This window comes from Lonchura striata, chromosome Z (assembly GCF_050655825.1).
Source record: "Lonchura striata isolate lonStrDom1 chromosome Z, ASM5065582v1, whole genome shotgun sequence".
In the NCBI taxonomy this organism is placed as follows: domain Eukaryota; kingdom Metazoa; phylum Chordata; class Aves; order Passeriformes; family Estrildidae; genus Lonchura; species Lonchura striata.
Genome location: NC_140740.1, coordinates 20,342,903 through 20,370,806, shown reverse-complemented (window position 1 = coordinate 20,370,806; position 27,904 = coordinate 20,342,903). Strand labels below are relative to the sequence as shown.

General features: G+C 36.2%; 1 long non-coding RNA gene across 4 annotated transcripts in view; it reads right to left on the bottom strand.

The window, feature by feature from the left end:
• LOC146763679 (uncharacterized) overlaps positions 1-27,904 on the bottom strand; it is a 131,926-nt gene that overhangs the window by 49,869 nt on the left and 54,153 nt on the right. The window contains exon 1 of one of the 4 annotated variants that reach the window (XR_014951237.1): positions 12,278-15,712. The exons of the other annotated variants lie outside the window; for them this stretch is intronic. This is a non-coding gene — a long non-coding RNA (uncharacterized LOC146763679). Of the gene's footprint in view, positions 1-12,277; positions 15,713-27,904 lie in introns of those variants that run through there. 4 annotated transcript variants of the gene reach the window in all.

Sequence of the window (27,904 nt, the reverse complement as noted above, 5' to 3'; positions counted from 1 at the left end):
CCTCAAGGACTTGTGACACAAAGACTTTACAAATGCAAGAATGAATAGATCTTCGTATCAAAGGCAGTAGATAAACATCTTCACTACAGTACACTGCAGGTACTAAATTGTAGGTTCAGTCCAATAAACCATCTTGTTCCACTCTCACTGTTGAGAAGGGTCATTAGCTAGGACTGGGGTATAACTTTTAAAATCCACGTGTTCCTTGGGGTAGGTGGTTGGAGACAGGGACAACACACACAGCTCAAAGGTCCATGTGACAAACAGCATGTTTTATTGTTGAGAGCCTTCTTACCTAGGGAATTCAAAACTCCTGGCTCTAGACAGCTCATTGGTCTGCCCTCGCACAGCCCAGCTCCTGACCAGTGAGACGTCTGCAGCCCAGGATGGGATGTGTTAGCTGAAGTCCCTGTCTGTCAAGCCCAGGCCCAGTTTATGGAACAGGGCTGGGTTTCTTATTTATCCGTACAAGCCAGCTTTGTACAGTAACACTGGGGATGCATATTCTCCTTCTCATCCTGATAGAACCATCTTAGAATCATAGAATAGTTTGTTTTGGGAGGGACCTTTTCAAGGTCAACTAGTCTAACCACCTGACAAGGGCAGGGACATCTTTTGCTATATTAAATCGCATCCAACTGGCCTTGAACACTTCCAGGGATGGAGCATCCACGCCTTGTCTGGGCAACCTCTGCCAGAGCCTCCATGCCCTCTTTGTAAAAGATTTCTTCCTTACATCTAATCTAAATTGACAGTGCTTTAGTTGCAAACCTTTTCACATTATTCTATTGCAATAGGCCTTATTAAAACATTTGTCTTTCATACAGGCCCCCTTTAGACCACATGGACCCCATCCAGGTCCCTCTAAATGGCATCCTGTTCTTCAGGCATGTCAACCACACCACTTGGCTTGGTGTCACCTCCAAATGTGGTGAGGGAGCACAGAATCCCTTTGTCCATGTCATGGACAATGTTATTAAATTATATAGTTCAGGTTAGGCCTAGACAACAGATAGAGGTCATGAAAGGATGTAATGCTGGGATGCTTGCTCTCATGGTCCCAAAAGAAGGACATGTTATTGGAGAGTTGACTTTGAGATGAGGAAGGAAACTACAAAGTAAGCCCCAAACCTATATTTGTAGGAACCCATAGAGTTTCTGCCTGAAGCCTATATTCTTAAAGTGTCTCAATCTGAATTGGATTAGACCATTTTTCTGAACTTCTGCCCCTAATAAGTGCCTATGCTGTTAATCAGCAGCCAGCTGTAATATCCACACAAGATGACTAAGCAGCAGAAAATTAGTGCTTACAACTAACTTTATAATTCATTTATGTTTCATAAAGATGCAAGGCTCTGAGTCATGCACCTGAGTCCCACAAAACTGAGTGACACAAATATGTGACCATCTGACAAGAGCTTGCAGTCTTTTTTTTCTTATTGCTTTCTTTATAGAAAAAGAGAATTGTGACATAATTTTGATGCCTTGTGAAGGCTGACCTAGCACAGAGACTAGATGGAGTTAAAGAATAAAGTAGGTATTTATTAGAAGGCCTCAGTGGATACACCTTGGGCAGTACCAAAGCCCAGCCAGGGTTACACTCAAGATGAAACCAAAATGGTCACAATAATGGACAGCTGGTCACGAGGTCTCTCACTTTTATAAGTTCTGGTCCATTGGCATATTTGAGTTAGTTGTCCAATTATAGCTTAAGCTTATGAAGTTCCATCCTTCTTGTTTTTTATCTCTTCAGTCCACTGTTGCTTATGCTCTCAGGCCTGAAATTTGGATTATTTGTCCTTGGTCCCCAGCTAGATAAGGAATTGGTTTGTCTACCAATTCTGTGAAGAAAGCTTACCATCCCCTAATATGAAGTTCAGAATTGCATACTAAAGCAGTACCAGAATCTGAAAAATATAAAACCTAAACCTGAGGCATCAATTTAGGTTGGAAAAGTCCTCAAGATCATCAAGTTCAACCACTAGTCCAACACTGCCAAGCCCCCCACTAAACCACATCCCCAGGTGCCCCATCCACATGTCCTCCAGGGATGGTGGCTTCACCACTGGCCTGAGCAGCCTGTTCCAGGGTTTGACAAAAGTTTTGGCAAGACTTTTTTCCTTAATATCCCATCTAAACTTCTCTTGGCACAACTTGAGGTCATTTCCTCTAGCCACAGAATTACAGAATCATAGAATGGCTGGGCTGGAAGGGATCTTAGTAGTTCCAACAACCTGCTGTAGGCAGGGATATCTTCCACTAGAATGGCCCTATCCAGACTGGCCTTTAACAATTCCAGGGATCACACAATCCCATAGGATGTCCTATTGTTTTTTACTTAGGAGAATTGATCGACCCCCACATGTCTATAACCTTCTGTCAGGTTGCTGTAGACATTAATATGATCAAAGCCTAGTTCTCTAATTTTTTAATCAGTTCTGTTGCCCTTCTCTGGATTTAATCCAGCACCTCAATGGCTTTCTTTTTATTGAGGATTCACAAAATTAGGTCACTCCAAATATAAAATATTCTGCAATTGGCATTTTTGGTATTTGACATTCTGTTCTTTTTTATTAAGTTGCATTCTCTCCAGTCTTCCTTGTCATTGAATTGCTGGACTCTTCAGGTTATTTGATGTTTAATTTTAGCCTTGCATTTTATTGAGGCTATTCAGGTTCAGGAACAAATAAACTAATTATCATCAAGGAAACATGTTATACTGTGAACAAGCAAGAACTTGTTTCCAGAATTTAGACCTTCCAGAGAACGATGTGCCTCTCTACCAATGATGATGCACATATGCTGTGAAGGTCAGGATTCTGCTGCACAGAACAAAGCCAAAATGGAGTGCAAAACGTACTCTTGGTCCTTGACCCATGAAATGAACACATCAAGACAAAATTATGAAACACAGGTGCTTCTTTTCAATGTGATGCATTGCTGAAATGTAGAATTGCAGTAGCCCTCAGACCTTTGCTCCCACCTGTGCAATGATCTGGTTTTTATAATCAAGGGAGGCTTATAGACATTGTAGGAATAATGGGCTTTTTTGAGATCTCCTGTAGATTTTCCCTTATAGTGACATCCTTTCTTGCGTAAGTAGCAAGACAGGAATGAAAAGCTTGATAGGAGCCTGTTTTCTTGTTAGCTCTTTCTTTGTTTTTATTTTGCAAAAATATATTCTGAAGATTCATAGGTGCATCATAATAAAAGATCATTAGTGAGATATTTTCTTTTTTTCACAGTTCCTGGAGTGGAATGAATAACATTGGCAGGCTGCACTAGCTAAAACTGTGCAATTGTTTGATAGGTAAATGTTTTATTGAGAAGTTTTATTTTATTTCTGCATCATTTACATAAAGGAGGGCAGGGAGAAGGAGATGAGATGATAGAAAGAGGCATTTAGACCCTACACAAAAAAAAAATCACAATACCAAGATGGTTTTTCAGGGAATACCACTCTTCGTACACCATTCATTTGAACTTACAAGTTAACAAAATGTCAATGAAACTGGTGGGGGAGGGTCTATTATTAATGGAATAACAGGTCTATTCCTGTTTCCAACAGGTCACATAGAAAGAAACTAAAGAGTAGGCAGGAAAGGCAGGAAAAGGAATGATAGCCATAAAGCGGAACAACAACAGAAACACGTAAATGAAAGAAATTGCAATAGAAAATTTATAATATGGAATAGCAAAGGAGACAGGATAATGATTTACTGAAACTTCTGTCTCTTACACTTTGATGTAGCAGTTGTGATATTTGGCAAAAAAAAAAAAACGTTGCCCTTTGCAATGAACCCCTTCCTCCCACATCCCAGAGTCTGTATTCAGTAAAAGAACTTCCATTCATATACACATAATAAATGTGTGGCTTTAATTCAGCCACATACTGGTAGTAAAACTAGATAAGTTTAGGAAAAATGGAAAAAGAGGGTCCATAAGGAGGGCAGAATAGTCCCTTCCTGAACCTGGATGACAGCCAGTTTCAAGTGCCCTATGTTTTTATGCACCTGTAAAGCCTAACAGCTACGTCTAGTTCTTCTCTGTGTCCTTGTCCCGTGATGATACATTATTTAATAGTAGTTTATGTGACATTAGACAGTTATATAACTAAAGCTTGTACCATAAAGGTAATGCTCAAAATGAGACCAGAGATTTTGGGTTTTGGCATTTTCTTGCCTCTTATGTTCTTGACAGCAAAAGTTTGACATTATTCCAAAGACACTAAATTTTAGGTATTTTCAGATAGCAAGCAGCAATATTTTTTTAAGTAATTCCTGTTTTGGGAATATAAATTCCCAAGTCTTTCATTTGAATATAAACACTAATATAAATTTAATGCTTAATAAAATACAGTCCCTTTTTTTTTTTTTCCAAAGCAAGAAGCATCTCCATTCAGTAAACATTTCAGTCCTTAAGAGAAGCATTTAAAAAAAGCAGGGAAATAGAGGTAGGGAATTATGGAATTGCTGGAAGTGGAACAGGAAGCAGTAAGAACCTGTACAGAAAGAACTATATTCAGTGAAAATTATAAATAGTTGCACAGTTACTTTGCATATTATGCTACATTTTTGTTTCTCTCCTCCTCTTTCTCCTAAATTCTGTTCTTGTCAATATCTTGGACTAGACACTTGGACACATTATAAGTAATCTCTGTTTGTTATTCCATACAAGTCAAACAAATGCTGTAAACTGTACTAAAAGAGGAAAAGAAAAATAGTCTGTATCATATCATCCATCCTACAGGGACTAATTGTTCAAATAAACTGTTTTTTTTCAAAGTTACCCTGAAAAGACAGATTCTGTGAAAAGGTAAAATGAAAATTACATTATTAGGAAAAAAACTTAGAAGTCGTATTATTATAAGAATTGTCACATTTCTGACTATGTTCAGTAAAGGGATGTCTGTTTTGTTCACTTGTTTAGTTCTTAAAAATAACATTTCTGTTTGCTATCATTTTAAAGTCCATACATAAGTAGTTCTGGGAGCAATTACTAAATGTCGATTTTAGAGATATATTTCTATGTATCTATATGCAGAAGACACTGCACAGTTTTAAACATTATTTCACTGAATTCTGTATCTTCTTGGCTGCTATTCTACCATAAATATCAGCACCCCATACCATTACTAAGGTATTTATTTTGACAAATAAAAATGCTAGTGAATTATGAAAGCTGATATTCTACCAGTAAAAAAATGCTTTGAGGATAGAGTATCATGAGGCAAAAAAAAAAAAAAAAAAAAAAAAAAAAAAAAAAGGGCTTAGAAATTCCCTTCTCTCTCCTCTTGTAAAGAATGCTTTGATGTGTGAATAACTTGAAGGAAGAGTGCCTCCTGTATGGGGGTCCCTGTGGTTTCATTCTGAGAGCCTTGGTTTTGGTCAAGGCTTGCAGCTGTTCTTTGAGGGATTTTCCCAGATCTGGGTGTATCAGGTGTTGGTTGATGCTTTGAGCACAGAGGCCTGTCATCACTCTGACAGGGTGTGACATAAGGGGAAGTTACAAGAAGCAGCAAGGCAGAAACGAGAAGAAAATTCATGCAGATATCAATGAACATTTCAAGCAGAAGTTGTTAAAAAGACTTAGAACCCCCTGAATAAGAAAAAAACTTTTTGGTCCCAATCTTGTGATATATTACTATGTCACATACTATATAGAGCTCCAGCTAGGGAAAAAAAAAAAGAAAAAAAAGATTAAAAAAGCAATAGAAGGGATTTTAAAACTAGGCTGTCATCCTGCGCTACACCATTAACTCAGGGGTGGCTCTTCTGAGGGGGTTCTTAGTACTGCATGAGTATTTTAGTCTGAAAAATGAGAAAATTTAATCCTTTTAGAATGCATTAATCTTCACCCCATTCTATGTGACACTGTCAGCAGTTAATTTAATTCATAGCTTCACAAATGAAAGGCCAGTGCAGGGAAAGTTCCCCTGAAGTCTTTGTTTATGCAATGAACCTTTTCTAAAATCTACAGCCCAAGCAGAAAGGTGTGGGCCATTAAATAAACCAGGCGAGAACTATAGCAAGTAGGTGAAATTGCACATGTTCGCGACCAAGTCTCAAAACAATTTTCAGATTTCTTGTTCCATAAACAATAGATTTCCATAAACGATTAATCTGCCCAAATGACTGATATTACTTCCTGTAAGGTGCACCATTCCTCCTCCACCCTTTACATACCCAGTGATGCAAACAGCATGTCAGAGCTGAGTCTTAAAAAAAGTAGTTAAAAAACAGCATCCACACAGCAATACAAGCCCAAAAACTGGATATAAAACTGGATTACTTCCGAAGTTTAGACTTCAACAACTGAGCTAGTACAATGACATCCACAATTTATAATGGCAGGTTTTAGAGATTGAGTCCTTCACCTTGGGTGTCAGGCATAATAGATGCAGCAGACATGAAGAAGAACACCAAAAACTCACCATACTTACTTCATAAACTTAAAGTCGTTGAATGATGAAAGACATCTTCCCACTGTCTGAACATCTTTTCTATATTATAAGGTACAGTTTAAAATGAAGTTTTGAGTTTTGTCACCAAAATCAGTTTCTGATGATATCCTAGTTGGTTTCTAAAGAAAGGGTAAGAGCTTTATTTATGGTGTACTGTACTTTAAAGCAGTTGCTTCACCCACTGGATCTTTCCAAGTCTCTCAGCAGGGATTAATGTGGAGCATCATGGGTATATTTAATGTTCCCTCTGCCACTGCACTGCTGCAAGCACAGCTCATAAGTCTGTAGATTTTTTTTTCTTCTCTGGAAAACTAGAGAGCATCATAAAATTTGTCCTGAAAATAACAACTTTGACAGCAAAGCAATAAAGTAAAAAACATGTTAGGTCATGTATAGTGAAGATGTAATTAGCAGATGGCTGAAAATAAGTGGGGATGGTGACTGAAAACCACTTTTCTCCTCTTATGATATCTAGCAAAAATGCCATGGAGAGAGTTTCCACACTGACTTCAGATACTTGCAGTGATTGACTTTCAAAGACTGATGTTTTCTCTAGTGGTTCAGACAGCCTCCCCTTTTTGGGTATAAATTTTCAGGATTCTGCTTGATGAGTAATATAAATTATGCATAGACAAAAAAGGCCATATCCACTATCATTTCACCTCTTAAAATGACAGAGGCTATTGCAAAATTAGTTTTAACAAAAGCATGAGTGATGATCATTTATATTTTTCTTTCAGCAACCCTTGTCACACCATAGTTAGCATATCTTTTTATAATTACAAACCTTTCATTCCCTTTAAAAAAAAAAAAAGAAAAAGTTTATCTACTGGAATAGCAGTCAATATTTGCCTTGCACTGAAGCTTTCATTTGGTGAGAACAGCAAAACATAGTTTTCAGATATTGCTGATGATGTAAAATATGGAAGTGACAAGAATAAAATCCATGAACAGAGAATTTGTGACACTGATTGTCATTTATATTAAATAAGGTGGGAAGTACAGCTGTGAGAAAATGATGTTGATGATGTTATTGCTTGTTATGAGAACATGGCACTTTGAAAGATTTGCAGAAACTGGAGTGTTTTATTCTTTGTTTCAATACAATCCATTAAGTGTCCAGCAGCAGCTATCACCTGGCAATTATATGGTGTCCCAAGTGAGATGCATTGATGTTGTCAGCTGAGTTTAAATCAAATGTTACTCATGATACAGAATCATCCTGGATGTTGACAAATGATAATTGCTTCTCCTTTGCAGAGGGGTATCAGAAATATAAGCCAGGTTTAAACATGAACAGAAAATGAAGAAATGCTGCTGCATTCTTTTGATTCAGTCACAGACCAGAACTACTATTCTACATTTGGGGGTGCCCAATATGTACTGAAAACTCACTAAAAAAGAAGTGTACTAATTATAAGCTGTTTTCTACCTCTTGTTGCAGTAACTAAGGTGTTGATAATGGTGCCAAGAGGGAAATTATAACTTCACAACAAAATAAAATGTCATTATTTTGAAAAGTGTTCTTCCATATATACTTTATACTTCTAATAAGAAAATATGGCTGCTGTATCCATAACTACATTTCATAGCTATATGCCGTTAACAAAACTATACTCTAACTTTCTTATGGAAAACAAAGGGAAATAAACTGTGAGAAAAAGGAAAAAGAGGACACCTGAAGTCTGAGAATATAATTTAACAAAGTCCAGACATGAATCATGGTGTTTAAAATAATTAGTATCCTTGATCCAAGTCAAACACAAAACTGAGCTTATTCATGTGTTGTACAAACAAAAACCTATCTAGCTCCTTAGTCTAATAAGGAGAAAAGTCTTAGCTTATATCAGCAAGATAAAAGTATGGCACTATTAGATAAAGATCTACATGGTACATCAAACAACTGCAAGGGACACTTAAGCACTCCATTTTAATTATTCATTATATATTGCCAGGAAACTACTGCATTTTTTCCTCACTGAGGGGCCAAAAAATAAGATCACACAGCATTTCCTTTCTTTCTTATAGAGAACTTAAAAAAAAAATCTACTGAATCATCTCAATTGACCATTGTTTATGGACATTTACAATGTCAATATCAAAATGCTATATTTGGAAAAGCAACCTGTCAGAGAGAGAGTCCATGAACATGATAAAGAGAGCAGTCATGAGACAGTATATAAAAACATTTCACCCCCATCAAAATAAGTGTATGAGTTGTGAATACAGCATGAACAACTGGAGAAATATATCCAGGGGTGTGCAGGCCCCAGTCTTGCCTGGCTGCTGATCAAGGTTTGGAAAAGAGTTTGACAGCCACAGTGCTTTGCTTCTGCAAGTCGAAGTTCTGCATATGAAGGGAAGTGAAGTAGATTTATGAGCAATCTAGCAGCCATCCCCAACTCACAATTCAAACACAATCTTGGAGGTTTCCCATCAACCTTGCAGTGTGAGGGGTGATGATATAACTACAGGCCACCTTGTTCCTCTATCAAAACAAGGGGAGGAACATAAGTAAGAAAAGTACTTATCCTCACTGATCCCCTAGAATTTTCTTCCACATGAATTCTAATGTTTGTTGTAAGACATGAGGAAACAGAGAAAATTCAATCTTAATATTTAAATCAACAGCCAAGTGATATAAAATGTATTATGAAGTAGCCTGTAGCAGATCTTCTCTGAGATGCTTAGATTCCAAAGTCCATCATCTAACTTCAGAAAATGTCATGAAAAACAAATCAAGATTAATCAGTTTCATTTAACAGAATTATAAATAATTTCCTACAATCATATCAGGATAGCAGTTGGCCATATTGCAAAAAAAAGTCTTATAAATGGAAAAGTTATAAATAAATATACAAGCCATTTGGTTGGTTGGCTTCTTACTTAGAAAAAAAACATGTTTTTTTAATCAGGATAAAGAAAGTTCAATGGTGATTTTAGGCACTGAATCGAAAGAGTAAATTAAATATAGAAGCAGACAAAGAAAAAGAAACAAACAAACAAAAAAAAAAAAAACAGAAAAAACCAAGTCAAACAAACAAAACAAAACAAAAAAAACCCCAAAAAAACCAACAACAACAAAATCAAAAAACAAACCAAAAAAACAAACCAAAATCTATTTGACCACGAGAATCAATTTAATGAATGCTGGGATTGAGATTTTAACTGATTGTTGTCAATGATGATACTGTTTAGGACCTGACAGAAAATTCTGTGAGGAAAGGAAGCACAGTAATTTCTGTGTTGTGGATGGGGAACTGGTGCATAGGCCATCTTTAATGGGCCTTGCCAAAATCCCAAATTCCTTACTGCAACAATACACACTCAAAAAATTTTCTGTTGTCCCTTCAGTTGTCCTGGAAACAGGGGGACAGAGCCTGAAGGGAAGCTGCAATGGAATTGAGTTTGGGGTATTTTTCACTAGGCTTCCTTGCATATCATGATGCCACTTTTTAAGTAAAATTTGTTTTGCAGAAAAAGGCATAGCCAGAGAGACCTGATACCAACAGCACAGTCCCACTAAAAGGTTAGCATAAGAGTCTATCAATGATTTGTGTACCTCTGCATGGCACTGTAGATTTATTCTGTGTCTTCAGACACCAATTTGTTACATTTTTCCCCCAATAGTGCTTAATCTCCACATCTATCAGGAACAAAGAATGAAAGAAATGGCAACAGCTGCTTATATTCCACAGGAATGCTATCCTTCCCCTTGGTTTCCAAGCCTTAAATTACTTTCCCATTTTATGTTTTTGCTTTCACAGGCAAACTGCATGTGTCTTTTTTTCAAAATTCTTTGAAAACTTTTTTTTTTTTAATGTTTTAATTAGAAATTCATCAAGAATATTCTTCTCTGAAGTTGAAAGTAGGTTTCAGGCAGTGATTAGATCCATTTCCCTAAAAATCTCCACAGTTTTTAAAATCAATCAAAAAACCCCCAGCACTGACAATCTAAAATATGAAGAAATATGGTTCCTTTAGCTGCCAGCAATTGTACCAAATTGACAACACAAAGGAGAAAAAAAAAATTCAGATGAATTAGATTTATATCCTCAGAATCGCAAACCTCCGTGTATTCTCAAAAGAAAACAGTGAGTTCTTATCCTCTCCATGAAATTTCTGTGGAAGTCACAGGAGGGGCAAGACCTCATTTCTAATCAATTTTCTAAGCTCAAAGTGCAGATCTACCTTGAAGCTGAAACAGATCTACTTCCAAATTAGAAGGTTCTAAACTGAAGTCCAGAGTTGCAATTGTGGGAGCCAGCATTAACCAGTCTGAACCACAGGGTCAGAAGATGTTAATTATCAGTCCTTGAAATTATTCATATCAAGAAAGCAAGTTTAGAAATCAGGAAAAATTATCCTCATTTTTATAGAAAAAAAAAAAATGTGAATATAAAACATTGTTAACATCTCTTTAATTTTCTGTTCTAGATCCTTCTTTTTTTTAACTGTGGATTAAATACTAACAAATGAAAAAATATTATTCTTACCCTCACAATTCGCTAACTCTGTCTTAATAAGACAGAAAATTGTGAGGGTAAGAATAAGAGATTTCTTAACTTGGCTGTAAAATGCCACATCAACTTAAAATATATATGTTTTATGAACAGGGTAAAATCCCATCTTTTTATTTTTTTACTTTCCCAGATGATAGTCATCAGAACTGCAGCCTTTGATTGTGATGGATTCAGGCTACAGATCGTCACATCAGGACCATGAAAACAAGATCTCTTGAAACATAGGAGCTTATTCAACTTATACATTCTTTGTTCAGGCCAATTATCCAAAGATAAAGTACAAAAGAGAAAAAGGACTTGGGCAAGCTTTGTCCAAGAGATGAGGAAGGTAAGACCCTTGAAAGAAGTCTTGATATTTGTGGTTGTTTGTTTATGTGCGTCTGTGTGTGTGCACACATCTCTTATGTAAATCTATAGATAGATATAGATACAGATATAGATATAGGTATAGATAGATACAGATATAGATTAGATAGAGATGTAGATCTCTATCAGAGGAACCAGAAAGTACCTCTACCACATCTTGCATTTAAATTCTCAAAACTCTGCATCTCAAGAAGCAAATTAAAATTCCTTCTGGCTACAGCAAATAAGCCTTTGCTCTTGCAGAAGAGTTATGTTCAGGGATAATATCCTTAAATATTGCAGGTACAGAGAGAGAGCAATAGTTTGCAGTTCTGCCGTGCTCTGGAATCACTTGAAATAACTGCCAGGAGCCTTGAAAATGCTCTGCTGGCAGTAGAATATTTGCATATGAAACTGAAAAACTATTTTGAAAACTCAGAAAGGAACTGTGGCCCAATTGGATCAATAATTTGGAGCACAGGACTGAACCATTGTGACCACACAACAGAAATAATTGCAATTGCTGCTAAAATAAGTAACATATCTCAACACAGCTGAGATCAGGCTAATGATTTACTTTGTTTTAAATGTGAATTATTGAAAGCAGGAATCAGAAGGTTCAAGGATGAAATTAGCCTCAAAACAAATTAATCTATTTTAAAGTTTTGGAAGAAAAAAAATCCAACTTGTACAGTACTGAGAAAAAGCAAATTGACAGAATACAACTCCAAGCTTCCAAGCTCAAAGTTAATCTGATGATATATCTGAATACTGATAACCTGGGCACAGTTCCATTTCCAGAGAGAGATATGCCTGCTATGATTATCTCTCTGTTAGCTGTCAAACAAAGAGATGTCATTCTGTCTACAGTTAAACAACAACAGATGGAAGATACCCTCAGCCAAGGTAAGTACCATCACTCCAACGCTTTCAAATGGAGCCTCACCATGATTTGCACCAGTTGAAGGTCTATTCCAGATCTCTATTCCAAGGCAAGCGTCAATCTCATCTGTAATGTAAGTTGAGATCACCACCAAAGAGCTGCAGAAGAAACTGTGGCTTTAAGGCACAGCCTTATGACTGTGGTGTCATTATGGCATGCACCCTCATCACTTACACTTTCTACTTGCTTCAGAGGACATTTAGTATATAAAGCCTCTGTTTTTCCTAAGTTCATGAGCTGCAAGTCTCCTGCAAAAGTAGCAAGATCTGGGAATAGGTGTCTGATTTTACCTGATTTTGCATATTGCTTCTGGCCAGTTGACTGAATAGCTTTTACAGCCTCCACTGAAAGAGGAAGTTCTAGACAGCAACTCTTCAGTTTTAAGGGTTGTTTAAAAATGGTTAGATGATCTAAGCACCTTGCAAATACATGTACTCCACTGAGTATAAAACAGCACACACTGAGTCTAATATCTATTCTGCAGTTGTTTACATAGCGGTGAGATCCTCTAGATGTTGTGCCCAAACCGTTTTTAGCTGTAATAATGAGAATTAATGGATAGAGCAATCTGGTCGCTATTTTCCTAAGTCATATATTGAATGCTTTCTGTATGTTATAGATAAATTATGGATTCCCATAAGATTAATAACTTTTGTTATCTTGATGCAAGACTATAGAGTTTTGGCTAGAATACAATTAGTAAGGAAAATATTTCCTGTTCTGTCATGTGAATTAATCTTGAAATCACCTTAATCCAGTGATATTCAAAATGAAATGTGTTTCAGTTTGAGCATACATTTGCCAAGTTGTTCAGAAATACTGTTGCCTAAGATATGTGAATTGGAACTGTGATTCAGGGGCATTACAATTGGAAAAAGTCTATTAGGTGAACTGTTTCTGCCAGTAGAGCATTGTTCCCCCAAGATTGCTTTCTGGTCTTTTGTCCAGTCTTATTCAAAGTCTATCTGCAGTTATAAGTTGTGCCATTATGAGCAAGCATGTTATATGTGTGATACGTTTTGGACCTAAAATTTTATCCAAAAAAGCTCTCTTTATCACTCAGTATGGAGGAAAAAAAAAAAAAAAGAAAGAAAAAAGATTGCTTCTTTGTTTGCTCTAATTCTGGAAGAGACCACCCAAAATCCTACTTGACAAGGGTCTCACATAAAATGGTATTAATAGCCTGAAGCAACCACAGTGGCTAAGCACGATAGACAAATATGCCACATAAGCTTATTATAAATATGCATTCAGCAAACTGGAGTTCAAGGCCACCTGAAAACTGCAGTCAGAAAGCTTTATAAGGACACAGAAGTTGGAACTCATCCTTGGTCTCATACTGCTGCCGATACTTGACCCTCAGTTCAGTGCTTATGCAAGTCTCTGAATACAAATAGCAGTGACTACAACATAAATCTAACTAAAGGGAGAGCTGGGAATTAAGAAAACATGGTGGTCAGAAAGGAGAGCCTTTGAAATATCTGAAAAATGGGCTTTTCCTTTTTTGTTTTTATGGGCTAAGCTAAATTCAGCCCTTTCAATCTCAATGCCCAATCCTTCCTTTTTACATGGTCCCTGATACTCTGGCATCCAAAAAGCATAGAGGATTTCAACTGCCTTGTCCTTTCTTAAAAAGAGTCACACCATTACTGCTAGTCCAAGTTATCCCATTCACATTTTACAGAACAAAATCTCTGAGATAGTGGAATATAATCATAGCACAGTATTCAGCCTTAATATATAGTTCCCAGAATAATGTTTTTGACATAAAAAACAGAGCCATCTTTAAAAACAAGATTTACAGGCACAAAACACTGAATTTGAATGTTTCCTCAAATCTTGCCTGCTCTACCCAAAGATATCTGTGAGTTTGGTATCTCTGCAGGCTCAGAGCTGCAAATCTGTGGCTAGACTAGAATGCTTGAAGCAAATACTCACATACAGAACAAAGAATTTTTAAAAAGGTAGGAAAGGACACAGTGAGATGGTTGCAGGCAAATATTTAGAGCACACCTACCTGGCAAGAGGCAGGTCTAGAATTTAAGCCCTCCTAAAACTGAAGAACTGAAAGTCATGTCTCAGACTTTTAAAAATTTCTTAATTACCAAAGTAATTAAAAGGAAAAGAGGAAAAGGGCATTGTATAGCATGACCCACCAGGAAAAGGAGCAGGTAAAACAAGGAGCAAGGTAAAACATACCAAATAAAATCTGTGGTCCTGAGAGGGAATAAGTCAGGGCTCTGGAACACTAATGAGCAATACACATAGCCTAAATAAAAAATCTGTTCCCAAAGTTCATGTCAGAGAGGAGTAGAGAAGTACAACCAGAAGTACTAACACAACTTGTGTCTACACTAAAAAGAACTGTCATTAAATTGTCCCTACTAAGGGACCATTTCCCCACGCTTAACAGCAGTCGTTGGGTAAAATGGACTGATGTTTTTTCTGTGGAAATAGAAAGCAGAAACAAGAGCTCTTCCTTCTAACAAGCTGTATCTACTCTTCTCCCAGAACAGACCACAGTAAAAGGTAGAAAATTTTAAGGAAAGGAGCCTACAAGGCAGGGAAGAAAGTGATTATGTGATATAATCAACTAGGGAGAAACGACTAGTCTCATTAGTGTGATCCTAAGACATTTGGATATTTATTAACTGAAACATTCAAAATTGTCCCTGTTTAAAAAAAAAAAAAAAAAGTAAGAACAGGGAAAAGGAAAATTGCAAGGCATGAGGTTTCATTTTTAGTAACCAAAATGATGCATGAACCATTTCATTCCACTTCTTAAAACATTATATCCATTGGAACAATATACAAGTGGTAGATGGTAGGTCATTCCTCTTTCAAGCTTGTAAAATATACACATACATTTTGCCAAAACTACCATATTTCATGCTGAACTCAAGACTGTCTGAACATGTCAGACTCTCAGAGGACACCTAACAGACCAGGATTTTTAGAAACATAACTGAAAATATCATTTCTGAATAGACTGAAAATGAGCCTACTTCTTAACTCATCTGAGGACAGTGGTGCTTGTGAATAAATGATCTTTTTCTATCTTTTCTGTCTTAGACAAAGCCAACAGACACATCCTCTCAGGCACCCAGTCTGGCTGAGTTCTTACAGAGTACTTTCCTTAACAAAGATATCTAAATTAAGCTTGAGTTACACTTTAGGTTTTTAAGTGCTTTTTTGGATGTCAACCAGACTAAGAAACTTGTCCAAGGTCATTTACAAGGTTTATGGCAGAAAAAGAAATTGGAGTGTCTGAGGTCTCAGGCTAGCACCCACAGCACAAGAACATCTTTCATTTCTGCTGTTCTTATCAAACCAAAATGACACAAAAATCAGAAAAGATAAAGACAGAATTTAACATCTTGAAGGATCAACTAATTTCATCTACAAAATTCTGAAACATGATCTATGCTTAATTTTATCCATATATTACTTTCTTACCCTCTACAGATGATTGCATAAATGCCAAGTCCATCTATTTATAAAGCAGTGAAACAGTCAGGTGTTCTCTAATGTACCATTTCCAAGTGCAAGTAATGTACGCTGACCAGATTGTAACTATCTTGGCAAGGGTTCACACATCTGTTAGGATTTCAATTTATCAAAGCTGGACATATTTATATGTCTGTCTGTGGCAGCATTCTCATGAAATAGGAAAGGATGTTAAAACAACACTAGTGCTTTAAGAGCAGCCAGGAAACTCAACACTGAGGTTTGTTCCTTTGTCCTTAGCTCACCCATGCTGTTCACAGCTCTTGTATATACCTAGAAAAAGCCTATGAATAGGGCTGATGAGAATCTGTAATGTTGTGACAAAACCAACCAAACTTAAGCAAATGTGGAGAAAAAAGCTTGAACTGTGCATTCTCGAGATGAGGTGGGCTCAGATTTGATGTCTGATTTTTCTTTGGTTAATGAAGGTGACTATAACAGATTTCCTCATATGAAGATTGTTAATAGTGTTCATGCATAACAACAGCCTCCTAGGATCTTGGGGGGCACTCAGGTACACCTATGGAGTGCCTGCTGCTCTCTGCAGATGTGGTGTGATTTCCATAGAACTGTTTCTTTCAAACCCATTACACGCATAAAAGATACATACTCATTATCAGCAGATCATTCAAGTGATAGCAACGACTACTCAGGAAGTAGACAATACATCAATTTGGAGTGTGTTTTATATCCCAGGTTTAATTCCATAGGAAACACTGGAAGGCCCTTGACTGAACCAGCAGGGAGGTTAATGGGAGTTGCACACTAAGCTGTAGCCTTAATCTGAACATTTATTTTTTTAAATATTGTTATTTTTTTTTCTTTTGGCCATCAAACTGCCAAGGCAATACTGATCCATGTCCTGAACTACCATAGAAAAGTATTTTAGATGCATCAAAAACATTAGCATAGTTTTAAGCTATTAGAGGTAAAGAGACATTAGTCACATTTTTATTCTGTATTTAATTTCCTTTTTAAAAATACAAGTTTAGTATTGACCATTATGCCATGGTACAAGTTTCTGAATAATCCAGATATATTTTACTAATATTAATTAGTTGAAATTTTTAACTGAATCTTCAAGACAAAATAGCACCATTTGTGGCAAATAAACACATAACACATTGTAATATCATCTTCACAGCTTTTTAATTAGAAGATTTATTAAAAAAATTCTTAACTGACAAAATTCGAATTTTATAAACAACACAGTGTGAGCAGAAATTACTCCCAGTCTTAGACTTGTTTATTTCCATCCAAGTTGTCCAATTTCAATTGTTTGTAACTTAATAAATTTTTGTTCTAGGATAGAGTTAGTCTACTTCCTGCAAAACCTACACAGTAATTCTTGACAAGAATGGGAACTTTATAGAATGTATTTAAGTTCATACAATTTTTACAAACATGTCCCAGTACAAATGTAAAACTTGTATGCAATGCACGTAACAACATGCTGTTCGTAAGAACAACAAGCTAAATAAAACTGCTAGCAACCTCAAAATGCAAGTCCCGTATGCTGCATCCGTGTTATTTCTAAAAAGTTTATCCATGGCTACTGATTGTACGTTAGTCATTAAGGAGACAGATCAGAAAGAAATAAATTTACAATGATTTGCATATTTTTTCTAAGCCATGTCCTTTATACTATCTGTATAATTCCATGACTCTACTTGTCATGCAGTAAGTTAACTTCTATTGTTGTGAAGAAGAAAACAAATACACAGATTAAAATTTTTGAATTTCCTGAAATCTTACATAACTATTGATCTAGGTCCCTTAGCATAACCTCAATTGTAAAGCAAAGTTTGGCTTTGCTGTTTTCAGGAACAGCAGAGTATACGCTCACAGGAACATGAATTTTAAATTGAAAATATCTCTGCTATCATACAGACTTGGCTCGCTCACTTTTTGCTCCAATTCCTTTACTTTCATGATATGTCTCCTTTTGGTTTAGCTCACTTAAAAAAAGACAAGTTTATGGCAACTTTACATTGGTTTACTTTGGCTTGAGGGAGTGTTGTCCAGTCGAGGTTTCGTCAAAAATGCTTTGTGTTGACATGAATCAGGTCTGAGCACTCACTTTCCTTTCTTTTCTTTTCAGTTTATCACACTTTCAAGCTCAATGGCATATATACTTGCCTGGAGGCAAAGTGGTTTTTTTACATAGACACTTGAAATGTTCAACAATACCTCTGCTTTTACTTTGGTTATGAATTTCCACAGCTTCTTAGGAGATGAAAGTGCTGACACCAGAAAGTATGTCACAAAATGCAACTAAAACTTAATGTCCTATAGAAACCCATACAAACATACAATCCAGTGCAACATAAATTAAATATTTCTTTTCAGAAATAGACTTTGGTACTCTGATAGCAAGTTCAAAAATGTAGTATAATCAGCAAGCTGAATTAGCAGCTTTAAAAATATTTTCTTTACAGTGACAGGAAAATTCTTCATTACAGCAGAGAATATACTGCTGTCTGACAGCCCATGCTGATACTAGGGATGTATACTAAAGTCCAAACTGGCCCTATATTTATTTGTTCAAGGCAGAGGTATACTTTCCCATTTTCCCCATTACTTAGAGCTCTCACTTAATATGTTTCTTTGGAAATTTTCTGACATTAAGAGGAAATTGAAAACTGAAATACTTAGTTTTTGAAAAATTCTAAATAAACAATAATGTACCTTTTCTTTTTGCCAGTTCTTTTTATATATTTTACTTCATGTATGTCCTATTACCCTGTTTTTTCTTTATTCCCAACAGTCTCTATCGGCTCTTCCCTGAGCCTGTCTAGATTACATAAAAGAAAGGAGAAAGTCTTGCACACATAAGTCTTGTTCCTCCAGTTCTCTATAACTGCTTTTCTGCAGAAAGCAAGTAGCTCTTCACAAAGAGTTCTACACAACTTTTCCTGAGTTACTCTGGGAAATTATTTCAGCCATTTCTAGGGTGAAAAAGAAACAAAAGTGGCATTGAGTAACTTACTTCCTATTTTCTAATCTGGAGTGAGAGGCTTATGAACTTATTTTACATGCTTGATCCAAAGTGACTTTGTAATGAGGAATCACCTGAAAATTCTCAGAAGTCAAGGAAGTAAAAGAAGGTTTTCTAATAATTTGTCTTGTTCTGAAAGACTGTTTTCCTTTCTCCAGGAAAAACAAAACTTTTGATTATCTTTGTTGCATTTCTGAAAAAAGCTCAATTGAAGGTGGACTCAGCTAGTCAGTAATGCAGTGACAGTTTTTGCCTCTATCCAAACCATTAATTTCAATGGTAAAAATGCCCAATTACAGCTGGCTGTTATGGGCAAGGATGAATGCCGAAGAGAAACCAAGGGTGGTTTTAGACAAAGTACTTAGAATATTGCAGCCCTCCCATTCACTGTACCTTGTCAAAAGGCATGCTCCAGGGAACATAACTTTGTGAGCAGCCTTACCACTCAGCTCTGGAGTTAAAAGCCTTCAGAAGTGTATATTCCCATTTGTACAACTTGAGGCAACACTTGGGAAAGGAGTCTGCACCTGATCTGTGGTGGTTTAATTTAAACACCGGCAGATGAAAATTCACCTCTGATAATGCATTACTCAATAACACACAAGAAAAAGAGAAGGTTCCTGGACAGATCTCAGTAATCATTCATAAGGTTTACTTTGTGGCCACACCTCCACCTTTAGCTAATATCTTGACCTTTCTGTCAGCTCAACTAATGGCAGGGGAGTAGTTAAGGGTATCACCAACATCCTGTTCTGGTGTCCAGTACAACACTGTCTTTCCATCATGCTTACAATTCTTGATTGTGTCTGCAGCCTGCTTAGTTATTTATTTAGTACTGGAAAATACTGTTCTTTCCATTTTCTTCTCTTAAAGGGGTTGACTTCCTCTTTAGTCCTTTTAGCTGAATTAACTTAGATAATATACATATAGAAGACAACTTTACCAAAGATATGTAATGACTCATTCATTCTTTATTTGCAGAGCTTCTTTTCTAAATGGACTTGGAGACACATGAGGTTTTTCCTAAGGTCAAAAACCCTGACAGCTCTCACAGGCATTCCTCACAAGTTGTAGCCATAACAGAAATATTTGTCTTATTTCAGGAATCCACAGGTAAAGATGACACATTGAATTTTTCATGGATTACTATGTTGTCCCAAATGGAAAAATACTCCAAAATTTTAAATTATTTCTGTTGAACCAAATTACCTTAGATACAAGCTCACATTTTGATCTTTTTCATCACTTCAGGGAGTGTTAGAAGGTGAGGTACTACTAGCCAGCATAAAAGACTCTAATATAATATGTCAAAATCATCTTGGTGTAGTTCAAGGTTTGTCATGTCATCCTGCACAAGGCTAAATTATGTCTGGATTTCACATTTTAATGTGTGCTGACAGAAGTATACTGTAGGACATTATCAATAGCGACATCATCTTTTATATTCTGAAAAAAACACAAAGAGAAAAAAATATAAAGAAGAGAAAACACTAAAATTCTAGTTGTAGTATTCTTTCCAACAGAAAGTTGGCCATTTTGTAATCCTCCAAAGTGAATTCCTATTTATAGCAACAGTAATCAAATAATATGCAATCACTTGGAGGTTTGCAACATTTGACAAATTGTAATTTTGTTCTTCACAAACTCCTAAACACTTCCTGCTAAGTGACAACAAGCATCAGCAAGTTTCAACAAACCTTCTGCAGTTTCTTTATCTCACTATAAAGAACAGATGCCATTTTGGGGCTGCTGTGAGCTCTTCTGTTCTTTGTGTAATGTGCACATGTATATGCAAGGGCACATCACATGAAAATGTGATAGCCAAGGCCCATCTCGGATGCTTTTTCTATGGTGCACAGTAAGCAAACAGCTGGTTCCAGGCAAGAATCTTCTGTCAATCACGGCAAAAATGTGATCCACATAAAATTTCATAGCAAAAGTGACAGAATTCTCAGCATTAATAATGAAAATTGGGCTGTTAAAATATACAAAGATGGTCCCACAGTGTTTTCCAGTATGTCTGTGAAAATGATTATTTCTGCCCTTCACCAGTAGCACATGGGAAGTATCAAAAGTACATGCACTAAATAGAGCTGATGCTACCAGAGAGCAGTTATTTTCAGGTTATCAGCATGATTTAAATCTTTCTGCAAAGAACTTTACAAAACAAGGAGCCAAATGAACTGCAGATTTCAAAATTGTAGGAATTCCATTCCATGAAGTCAGAAAAAATGTCCCTACACATTAGAACATTGTTAAACAAAGATTTGAGTGTCCCATCCTTCACCAGTACATCTTTTTTTCGTTTTTCCTTTCTAGTATCTTTTATGACCAGAAGCAAAAAGACAGACATCAGAAGTCTAACTAATTACATATTTAAAATGAGATTCCTTGTAAACTTGTGTTTGAAAGGCAGTAAAATTCCTGATGGAGAAGAAAAACAAGGAAACGTGCAACTAATGAGGGGCGTAACATCAAAGACAATGCAGGAAATTATATCACACACTTCTATTTAAACTACACACCTATTATCTCAGTCCTATTATTTAATTTTGGGTGTTTTCTCTATGGCTTTAGTTTAAATGTAGGGTTCTTTTGGGGGTCAGTGCCTGTCAGTACAGAAAGTGTAAAATTCTCAGCACCTATAATTCTAACAAAATTGAACAGTAAGAATGGATCACTTATAGAGGGGAAATAAAATTACCAAAGTGAGTGAAAAAAAAAAACTTAGAGAATGTACAAGATTGTTTAAAAAAGGAGCACATGAATAAATACATCTTGAGACCAGCAATGTCAATTTACCTTGTTTTTAGCTGGTAGTCAGCTACATCATTATATAAGTATTGAAAAGGTAGAAAACACAGAGGATACAAGAATATGATGTCTTCAAGAATATGATGTCTTCTCTGCAGTTGCCTTAGAATGACATTTTTCTTACCCTGAGTGGTCTTCCAGTTTAGTACATCCAAGTTTTCCATTTATAACCTTTCATTGGAAAAAATGGCAATCAATTCACACCAAAACATGTAGGAGAGAACATGTGTTGAAGCAAGAATAGACTTTTTATTCTAGGAAGACTATATAAGAAGTATCAAAATAACCAGAAGCATGGCAAAAGGGGCATTTCCTGCAGGGAGAAGACCCATGTTCAAGCTCTGTTTCCCTGGAGTAAGAATGAAGATTTCATCCTCAGCCTTTTCCCTGGAAGCCCTCAAGGCTATCCATTACTCTTGATGGAACATTTTCAATCTCAACTATTAGAGCAGCTCTATTTTGTATAAATTGTATTAAGTATTCATGGAATTTTGGGTTTCAACACCAGGGGTTGGTGTCCTAATCACCTGGCTATTCTAGGAAGACATGAGATGGGACAGAACATAGTAGGAATCATATAACAAGACTCAACAGCTTTCCTATATTAAGCTCCATGCTCCTGACACTTTTCCAAACCTGCTTTACCTGGTGAGGTTATTATCATGTCATTGGTGGAAGTGGTTGAAATATCTTTGGCAGACCCTTCTTCTTTCCCTAGGAGGATGATAAGGGGCCTAAATGTAATGAGAAAAGTAATAGGACAGTCTAGAAATAGCAAAACATTTTTTAAAAACATAAGTACTTCCTGAAAAAGTGTAATTCTAAGGATATACTAAAATAATAAAATTTTACTCTATTTAAGAAAAAGGTTTAAGATTAAAAAAAAAAAAAAAAAAAAAAAAAAACCATAATAAAACTAGAAAAGACCCTAAAAGGATATTGCTGAGTGCACAGGCTGTCTTGGATGTTTACCTCTACACATAATTTCTTTTTTGAAGAAGAGATATAATTCCAAAGTAACTGTAAAGAAAAGTCAATAAAAAGTAGAGATAAGATTTTGTTTTCATAAAGCAAAATTTAATTGTAAATTACTCACATACTAAATTTAAAATTACATGGAATATCTTCACTTTGAAACAACGTGGAGAGTTTTTGTTGTTCTTGCAAACTTTCTTTAGAAATGGCTTTTTTAACACTGCAATGAAGTAATACCACATATGCTGTTGCAGTACAATAAATATTTTAGTTAACAATGGCAATAGACAAATGAGAAATATGAGAGCTCGGCAGTGTAGAGCACAAATGTTCATGCTACTGACTTCCGTGGCCTTTTTGTACATTTGTTCACTTTCACACAGTTTTTATGAGCCAGAGTCTTGACAGCTCAATGATTGATTCATTCACCCTACATGTGTAGCATTCCCTGCAAAGACACCAGGTCAAACTCTTAAACACAAAGCTGGACTTGACCAAAGGAAGGCTCAGCATATTAAAGGCAACCATTATTCTACCTGAAGGTTTTGCCATGCATGCCAAGCAGGGGAGAGCAAAAGTGTGCAGGAGAAGAGGAGCCACCAACTGAGAAAGGAATGGTAAAATTAAAAAGAAGGGATGATTGCTGCCTTTTTTCCTTCTTTTCCTTGTTCTCATAAGACCAGTATTGTGAAGTACACACTACAAAGCTCGTGACCAGTGGATGATTATGCCCTACTGTGGTGTCCTAATCTACATGGGAGCTGGAAGAGGGAACAGCCTTGGAATGCTACATCATTGCAATGAGCTTTAAGGTACACAGCAATTCATACAAGACATGTCCCATCTATAGAATTCTGGATCTCTCCAATATCTTCAGCCCTAACAGGAACAAGGAAGATGCTAGTTCTGCAGAAGGATGTCTCAGTAACCTTTGCTTTATAAATGCCTAAAATCATAGAATAGTTCCAACTGAAAGAGACTTTTTCAAGGTCATTTAGTCCAACACCTTCTGCAATAAGTAGGGCACCTTCCACTAGATCAGGTTGCTCATGACTATGAGCATCTAACCCAACTTTGAATATTTCCAGGAATAGGACATCGACCACCACTGTGACAGTGTTTTACCATCCTCATTGTAAAATGTCTCTTCTTATCTAATCTAAATCAACTCTCCTTCAGTTTAAGACCATTACATCTTATTCTGTCACAGCAGGCCCTGATAAAAGGTTTATCTCCATCTTACAGACTTTAGAAATATTTGTAGATAATTCTGGAATATATATTATGTCTTGTCAACATTGTAGCAAATGTTAAAATTTATCTATCATAATATAATAAATTTCTAGCTCATATTCTCCTTTCCAATATTCAGAAGGATCTCATAAAAGATAGAAAAAAACACTGGTTGTCTTTCTTAGTAATCTTTGTTCTCTAGATGCTCTTTTTAAGGTTTCATATTTTCAAAAGAGCATTTTTTAATCCAAATAAATTCTATTTTTCATATGAAGTTTATGATAAACCATAAATAACAAATATATTACAGTTTCCTAATATTGGGATTTCTTTTCAAAATCCTTATTTAAGGAAGACTTTAATTTAGTGGATAGAATACACAAGGTCAGCAAAATAAAATAAACACTAAGCATTACCATAAAGTCTCCTTCCCTCTGTCATACCTAGATCAACAATTTCTGTCATTATTGATTTTTTTCTCATTCTTTCTTCATGCAATTAATTCCAACAGACCTGTCACACATAACATTTGAGATGGTAATTTTTTATTTTCTTATGATACTCATGGGCTGTCTGAACTTATACAAACCAAAAATACAGCCATGTCTGTCTCTCTTCTTAAATAGTTCTCCAACCTCTCTTGATTATCCATATAATCATAAAAATAAAAACACGTTTGAAAATTGAAAATAAAATTAAAATACTCCTATTATTCAACAAATATTTTTTTAAATTTTTATGTTCTGAACATACTTTGTACATATGATAAACAATGACAGCAGTTTCAGTGAATTAAACATAAAGGATATCTGATCTCCAACATCCATGTATCATCTCAGTAGAGATTGTTATAAGAATTGGACAAAAGTTTTGAAGTTCTTGTACTTCTAAGTGAGTTGCATACTGATATTTTTTTGCTTTGAATTTCAATTTCAAAATTTGTGAAAAAAATCAAATAGAAAAAATGTCAAGAGGGAACATGAACTGAGAATGAGTGGTACTGTGATTTCAGGTTTTAATTGCCAACAAAGCATGCTGGCTTATACCACTATTAATGAAGAGGAAAAAAGGGTGTTTAGCTCAGAAATAGAGCGTGATAGTCATGACCTATGAAAGGCAAAATAAATTTTTTTAATCTTTAGAACAAAGAGCATTTTTCCTTCTGTATTTCTGATTGAAATGACATATTACTGGATATCATGTGATTTGCAAATTTCAGTTTAGTTCATCTGAAAAATATCCCCAATCAGGAATGTTCTTTTTATTTCCTAATAATTTTGTTTAACTCCCAAATTAAATGTTATTCAAACTTCCCTGACAATATGCATTCAAAATCAAATTTTCCCCATTAGAGTTATCTGCAGTTTCCCATTACAGTTATCTGCAGTTATATGCCAATTGATACATGAACATGAATGACTACAGAAATGGTGTGTAAGGATTATGGTAATCAAACAAAAAGAAAAATTATATCATAACAGCTTCTTGTCTGGTACTAATTTCATTGTCTTTCCCCCTAAATGTTTTCTTTGGATTTCTTTTTAGCTTTCTTTTAGATGCATCTTGCAGAACCCTAGACACCTCACTCTCAAGTAAAACTTTCTCTGTGTGTGTGTGTGTGTGTGTGTGTGTGTAACTTGAAGGAATACCAAGAAAAGCTTTTATTGTGTATATGTAATCCAAATTCTTACAGCAATGTTATATATAAAAGGGCTAATAAAACAGGTATTGACAAGCTGAGAAATGCAAGCACATATTGAAGTTCACAAAAAAAGGACATGATAACCCATTCATGATCTGATAATTTCATAGTCTTACTAAAGTTCAGGGCAACATTAAGAAGACTAAGCTTATTACTCAGCTGTGATGCTTTGAGTGAGAGTGCCTTTGACTGAGGGTCAAACCAAATGGCACTTATCACCATTACGAAGTGACCGATTCTCCTTCTACACCCTTTCTGGTGCTTTTATGTTTTTCACTCATTCTCATTTATTTGTGAGGGTCCATCACAGTCTGCCCCACCTTGCTTATACTCACAACTGTAACATAAAAATATTCCCCAACCTCACTCTATTATTTCCCCTGAGCAAAAGCAGGAAACTTCAACTCTTATCCCCCACACAAGAGAAGAAAGGAGTGACCATGTACATTTTTTCTTCAAGGAGAAACACAATTCTGAAATGGACTGAAAAAAATCAGCATTTATCTCATATGTGCTGACTATAAAATATTTGCATTTGACTCATTTCCTGGCAACAATATATCCTGGCAAGCAATGAAGCAATGATTAATTATTTTCTTTTCATGTTCAATACAAGTTTTTATTACCTCAAATGAAGCCACTCATTCTTCATAATAAAATGTAGAGAAGAGTAGTAATAAAATACAGCAAGATTTAAAGAAAGGAAGGATAATTTATTTTGCCCAGTTTACAAATAAACCCACCATAGGGTGTGTTAAAATTTGATGTGAATATAATTTCTCCTTAAAATTTACTACTCAACACTTCCTATTGCTCCCTACACAATGCATTTGAACATAAGAGTATTAGCTATAAAACTGTCTGATAAAATAATGTTTTAAATTGCAAATATCTGGCCACCTAAGGCCTAGGCTTTTGTATAAGATAGCTCTTAGCACAGCTTAGAGCTTTGGAAACCTATGCCTGTGAATATGCAATGAAAAACCCCCTAGTCATTTCAAAGTCCACTTCCAAGCAAACAGTTACAAGTCTGATTCCTAACAGAGAAAAGAGGAACCTGAAGACCCCTACTACCCAAATCTTGTGTTTCAGGTACTCAGACCAACAAATCACCTATGAGATTTCTCTGGTGTGATAGAGTAACTGTTGGAACTCAAAATGTCCCTCAGACATTTTTAGAGGTTCTAGGCCTTGGTCAGAAGCATTCTAGACCCTGGCAGACAGCTGAAAAACAGCTGTGATTTTGAGTTTGAGCCATGGAATGAATTACCAACTTTGCAGGTTGAACAAGAAGTCACAAAAGTTTAGATATTATAGTAGAAGTAATTACAAAGTAGAGGGAAGCATTTTTTAGTATTGTACAAGGGGGGTTTAACACCTGTACGGGGGGGGGGTTTACTTTGTACATGGGGGTCAGAAGTTTTAAGATGGAGGAATGTGGACCGGTCCTGTTTCTCCTCTTTCTTCTTCCTTACCTTCATGTTCCTGATGATGTTGGCACTTATGGATTGGTTTATAATAGAAAAGCACCATTTAATATAGGTAGTAGGTACTGGGGAAAAACTGCAAACATGTATCACATAATATATCATATAAAAGATAGCAGCAGCCCTGGGCGGGGAGAGAGAAGAAGACAGCAGACAGAGAGGATGTCAGGGTGTGTGTCTGCCTCTGCCTGGGCCGCTGAACAAACCGCAGTAGCCAGAGAAGAGAATCCTTTAGATAACTCGCAATAAACTGCCTTGAGACCAAACAGCAAGAGGCTGTGGAGTTTTCTTTGGAAGCACGGGTTGGAGGAGGGACTTTACCACCCCACAGACCCCCCGAACCAGGCCGGGGTTCTGACAAATAACCAACTGGAATGAAAAGTTGTGATCAGACTCCCACTTGAGAAAGTGAATAAGAAAGACAAATGGACAGAGATAGATGCATGAGGAGAGAAAGGAGGGAGAAAGGGAGAGAAGGTGTAACAGCAAGCAGACATAACACTAGTAAAGATAACAGCTAAACCACCTATTCCATTTTTAGTGTTTGCAACCCCAGGAAAGAAAGCCAATTCTGAGAAGATCATACTGTTCAAACAACTGGTTGATCTGAACAGGCCACCTCGTGGCAAAGAGAAGGCTGGTGGGGGAACAAAAATGAGATTTGGAGTAGTAAGGAACTGGGAGGGAGGCCAGCCAGGCATGCCCTGCACATTCAGCCTGACATGTGGCCATGACTGCTTAAAGAGTAAAAGTGTGGAGGAAGAGAAGTTAAATAAGGCCATGCCAGAAGAGTTAGCACAGCTAAGATCTGTCACCAGGAAGAAAAACAATTTTGAGGCAGAAGACAGTGTGGCTGGATAGGAGCTGCCATTGTGGTGGAGAGAACATAGTCTAAACACCATAGAAAAATCAGA